Source organism: Xenopus tropicalis, chromosome 3 (genome assembly GCF_000004195.4).
Source record: "Xenopus tropicalis strain Nigerian chromosome 3, UCB_Xtro_10.0, whole genome shotgun sequence".
NCBI classification, from domain to species: domain Eukaryota; kingdom Metazoa; phylum Chordata; class Amphibia; order Anura; family Pipidae; genus Xenopus; species Xenopus tropicalis.
This window is the reverse complement of record NC_030679.2, coordinates 143228885-143234407: the sequence shown is the minus strand read 5'-3', so window position 1 is coordinate 143234407 and position 5523 is coordinate 143228885.

Below are 5523 nucleotides of genomic sequence, written 5' to 3'. Positions count from 1 at the left end.
CTGAGAAATTTCAGAGGTACTTTGAGCAGTTGTACTGGATTCCGAAACTGTAGCAGTACCTTCCTGGGAGGTGCTAGCTGCGGCAGATGTTGCCGTTATGGCTGCGTCTGATTCTGGTACTGAAGTTGTCCTTTCCGTTCCTACAGTTGTCTCCTGACCAGGCGATGCGCTTCCTCCAGTTGTGGTCTCTCCACTCGTAGTTGTGAATGGCTCTGCTGTTGAGGTCTGGAGAGTAATTATGGTTGAGCCCTGCTCTGTTGTAGTGTCAGCAACTGGAGTTGTTGGTTTTGTTTGGGTAACTGCCGTGGATTCAAAGGCTGAAGTTGAGCTTTCTTCTAAAGTTGTTGCCTCTACAGTTCCTCTTGTTGTGGTTTCAGGAATGGATGTTGTCTGGAAAACATTAGTTGTAGTTTCTGCCCATGTGGTTTCCTCTGATAGCACTGTGGTGATTTCCTTAGCTGTGGTGTCTGTGGCATAAGTGGATGTTAGTCCCACGCTAGTTGTTTCTATCTCTGTAATGGTGGTTTCTGCTCTAGAAGTTGTTTCCTCCAGTGCTGTGGTGGTTTCTGCAGGTGGAGATGTTGTCTGAGCAGAGATGCTTGTACTTTCCCCAGTCGTTGTTGTCTCTTCAGCTAAGGTGGTTTCAGAGGTCATAGTTGTGGTGTCAGCCTCTGTGGTTGCCTGAGAAATTTCAGAGGTACTTTGAGCAGTTGTACTGGATTCCGAAACTGTAGCAGTACCTTCCTGGGAGGTGCTAGCTGCGGCAGATGTTGCCGTTATGGCTGCGTCTGATTCTGGTACTGAAGTTGTCCTTTCCGTTCCTACAGTTGTCTCCTGACCAGGCGATGCGCTTCCTCCAGTTGTGGTCTCTCCACTCGTAGTTGTGAATGGCTCTGCTGTTGAGGTCTGGAGAGTAATTATGGTTGAGCCCTGCTCTGTTGTAGTGTCAGCAACTGGAGTTGTTGGTTTTGTTTGGGTAACTGCCGTGGATTCAAAGGCTGAAGTTGAGCTTTCTTCTAAAGTTGTTGCCTCTACAGTTCCTCTTGTTGTGGTTTCAGGAATGGATGTTGTCTGGAAAACATTAGTTGTAGTTTCTGCCCATGTGGTTTCCTCTGATAGCACTGTGGTGATTTCCTTAGCTGTGGTGTCTGTGGCATAAGTGGATGTTAGTCCCACGCTAGTTGTTTCTATCTCTGTAATGGTGGTTTCTGCTCTAGAAGTTGTTTCCTCCAGTGCTGTGGTGGTTTCTGCAGGTGGAGATGTTGTCTGAGCAGAGATGCTTGTACTTTCCCCAGTCGTTGTTGTCTCTTCAGCTAAGGTGGTTTCAGAGGTCATAGTTGTGGTGTCAGCCTCTGTGGTTGCCTGAGAAATTTCAGAGGTACTTTGAGCAGTTGTACTGGATTCCGAAACTGTAGCAGTACCTTCCTGGGAGGTGCTAGCTGCGGCAGATGTTGCCGTTATGGCTGCGTCTGATTCTGGTACTGAAGTTGTCCTTTCCGTTCCTACAGTTGTCTCCTGACCAGGCGATGCGCTTCCTCCAGTTGTGGTCTCTCCACTCGTAGTTGTGAATGGCTCTGCTGTTGAGGTCTGGAGAGTAATTATGGTTGAGCCCTGCTCTGTTGTAGTGTCAGCAACTGGAGTTGTTGGTTTTGTTTGGGTAACTGCCGTGGATTCAAAGGCTGAAGTTGAGCTTTCTTCTAAAGTTGTTGCCTCTACAGTTCCTCTTGTTGTGGTTTCAGGAATGGATGTTGTCTGGAAAACATTAGTTGTAGTTTCTGCCCGTGTGGTTTCCTCTGATAGCACTGTGGTGATTTCCTTAGCTGTGGTGTCTGTGGCATAAGTGGATGTTAGTCCCACGCTAGTTGTTTCTATCTCTGTAATGGTGGTTTCTGCTCTAGAAGTTGTTTCCTCCAGTGCTGTGGTGGTTTCTGCAGGTGGAGATGTTGTCTGAGCAGAGATGCTTGTACTTTCCCCAGTCGTTGTTGTCTCTTCAGCTAAGGTGGTTTCAGAGGTCATAGTTGTGGTGTCAGCCTCTGTGGTTGCCTGAGAAATTTCAGAGGTACTTTGAGCAGTTGTACTGGATTCCGAAACTGTAGCAGTACCTTCCTGGGAGGTGCTAGCTGCGGCAGATGTTGCCGTTATGGCTGCGTCTGATTCTGGTACTGAAGTTGTCCTTTCCGTTCCTACAGTTGTCTCCTGACCAGGCGATGCGCTTCCTCCAGTTGTGGTCTCTCCACTCGTAGTTGTGAATGGCTCTGCTGTTGAGGTCTGGAGAGTAATTATGGTTGAGCCCTGCTCTGTTGTAGTGTCAGCAACTGGAGTTGTTGGTTTTGTTTGGGTAACTGCCGTGGATTCAAAGGCTGAAGTTGAGCTTTCTTCTAAAGTTGTTGCCTCTACAGTTCCTCTTGTTGTGGTTTCAGGAATGGATGTTGTCTGGAAAACATTAGTTGTAGTTTCTGCCCATGTGGTTTCCTCTGATAGCACTGTGGTGATTTCCTTAGCTGTGGTGTCTGTGGCATAAGTGGATGTTAGTCCCACGCTAGTTGTTTCTATCTCTGTAATGGTGGTTTCTGCTCTAGAAGTTGTTTCCTCCAGTGCTGTGGTGGTTTCTGCAGGTGGAGATGTTGTCTGAGCAGAGATGCTTGTACTTTCCCCAGTCGTTGTTGTCTCTTCAGCTAAGGTGGTTTCAGAGGTCATAGTTGTGGTGTCAGCCTCTGTGGTTGCCTGAGAAATTTCAGAGGTACTTTGAGCAGTTGTACTGGATTCCGAAACTGTAGCAGTACCTTCCTGGGAGGTGCTAGCTGCGGCAGATGTTGCCGTTATGGCTGCGTCTGATTCTGGTACTGAAGTTGTCCTTTCCGTTCCTACAGTTGTCTCCTGACCAGGCGATGCGCTTCCTCCAGTTGTGGTCTCTCCACTCGTAGTTGTGAATGGCTCTGCTGTTGAGGTCTGGAGAGTAATTATGGTTGAGCCCTGCTCTGTTGTAGTGTCAGCAACTGGAGTTGTTGGTTTTGTTTGGGTAACTGCCGTGGATTCAAAGGCTGAAGTTGAGCTTTCTTCTAAAGTTGTTGCCTCTACAGTTCCTCTTGTTGTGGTTTCAGGAATGGATGTTGTCTGGAAAACATTAGTTGTAGTTTCTGCCCGTGTGGTTTCCTCTGATAGCACTGTGGTGATTTCCTTAGCTGTGGTGTCTGTGGCATAAGTGGATGTTAGTCCCACGCTAGTTGTTTCTATCTCTGTAATGGTGGTTTCTGCTCTAGAAGTTGTTTCCTCCAGTGCTGTGGTGGTTTCTGCAGGTGGAGATGTTGTCTGAGCAGAGATGCTTGTACTTTCCCCAGTCGTTGTTGTCTCTTCAGCTAAGGTGGTTTCAGAGGTCATAGTTGTGGTGTCAGCCTCTGTGGTTGCCTGAGAAATTTCAGAGGTACTTTGAGCAGTTGTACTGGATTCCGAAACTGTAGCAGTACCTTCCTGGGAGGTGCTAGCTGCGGCAGATGTTGCCGTTATGGCTGCGTCTGATTCTGGTACTGAAGTTGTCCTTTCCGTTCCTGCAGTTGTCTCCTGACCAGGCGATGCGCTTCCTCCAGTTGTGGTCTCTCCACTCGTAGTTGTGAATGGCTCTGCTGTTGAGGTCTGGAGAGTAATTATGGTTGAGCCCTGCTCTGTTGTAGTGTCAGCAACTGGAGTTGTTGGTTTTGTTTGGGTAACTGCCGTGGATTCAAAGGCTGAAGTTGAGCTTTCTTCTAAAGTTGTTGCCTCTACAGTTCCTCTTGTTGTGGTTTCAGGAATGGATGTTGTCTGGAAAACATTAGTTGTAGTTTCTGCCCGTGTGGTTTCCTCTGATAGCACTGTGGTGATTTCCTTAGCTGTGGTGTCTGTGGCATAAGTGGATGTTCGTCCCACGCTAGTTGTTTCTATCTCTGTAATGGTGGTTTCTGCTCTAGAAGTTGTTTCCTCCAGTGCTGTGGTGGTTTCTGCAGGTGGAGATGTTGTCTGAGCAGAGATGCTTGTACTTTCCCCAGTCGTTGTTGTCTCTTCAGCTAAGGTGGTTTCAGAGGTCATAGTTGTGGTGTCAGCCTCTGTGGTTGCCTGAGAAATTTCAGAGGTACTTTGAGCAGTTGTACTGGATTCCGAAACTGTAGCAGTACCTTCCTGGGAGGTGCTAGCTGCGGCAGATGTTGCCGTTATGGCTGCGTCTGATTCTGGTACTGAAGTTGTCCTTTCCGTTCCTACAGTTGTCTCCTGACCAGGCGATGCGCTTCCTCCAGTTGTGGTCTCTCCACTCGTAGTTGTGAATGGCTCTGCTGTTGAGGTCTGGAGAGTAATTATGGTTGAGCCCTGCTCTGTTGTAGTGTCAGCAACTGGAGTTGTTGGTTTTGTTTGGGTAACTGCCGTGGATTCAAAGGCTGAAGTTGAGCTTTCTTCTAAAGTTGTTGCCTCTACAGTTCCTCTTGTTGTGGTTTCAGGAATGGATGTTGTCTGGAAAACATTAGTTGTAGTTTCTGCCCATGTGGTTTCCTCTGATAGCACTGTGGTGATTTCCTTAGCTGTGGTGTCTGTGGCATAAGTGGATGTTAGTCCCACGCTAGTTGTTTCTATCTCTGTAATGGTGGTTTCTGCTCTAGAAGTTGTTTCCTCCAGTGCTGTGGTGGTTTCTGCAGGTGGAGATGTTGTCTGAGCAGAGATGCTTGTACTTTCCTCAGTCGTTGTTGTCTCTTCAGCTAAGGTGGTTTCAGAGGTCATAGTTGTGGTGTCAGCCTCTGTGGTTGCCTGAGAAATTTCAGAGGTACTTTGAGCAGTTGTACTGGATTCCGAAACTGTAGCAGTACCTTCCTGGGAGGTGCTAGCTGCGGCAGATGTTGCCGTTATGGCTGCGTCTGATTCTGGTACTGAAGTTGTCCTTTCCGTTCCTACAGTTGTCTCCTGACCAGGCGATGCGCTTCCTCCAGTTGTGGTCTCTCCACTCGTAGTTGTGAATGGCTCTGCTGTTGAGGTCTGGAGAGTAATTATGGTTGAGCCCTGCTCTGTTGTAGTGTCAGCAACTGGAGTTGTTGGTTTTGTTTGGGTAACTGCCGTGGATTCAAAGGCTGAAGTTGAGCTTTCTTCTAAAGTTGTTGCCTCTACAGTTCCTCTTGTTGTGGTTTCAGGAATGGATGTTGTCTGGAAAACATTAGTTGTAGTTTCTGCCCGTGTGGTTTCCTCTGATAGCACTGTGGTGATTTCCTTAGCTGTGGTGTCTGTGGCATAAGTGGATGTTCGTCCCACGCTAGTTGTTTCTATCTCTGTAATGGTGGTTTCTGCTCTAGAAGTTGTTTCCTCCAGTGCTGTGGTGGTTTCTGCAGGTGGAGATGTTGTCTGAGCAGAGATGCTTGTACTTTCCCCAGTCGTTGTTGTCTCTTCAGCTAAGGTGGTTTCAGAGGTCATAGTTGTGGTGTCAGCCTCTGTGGTTGCCTGAGAAATTTCAGAGGTACTTTGAGCAGTTGTACTGGATTCCGAAACTGTAGCAGTACCTTCCTGGGAGGTGCT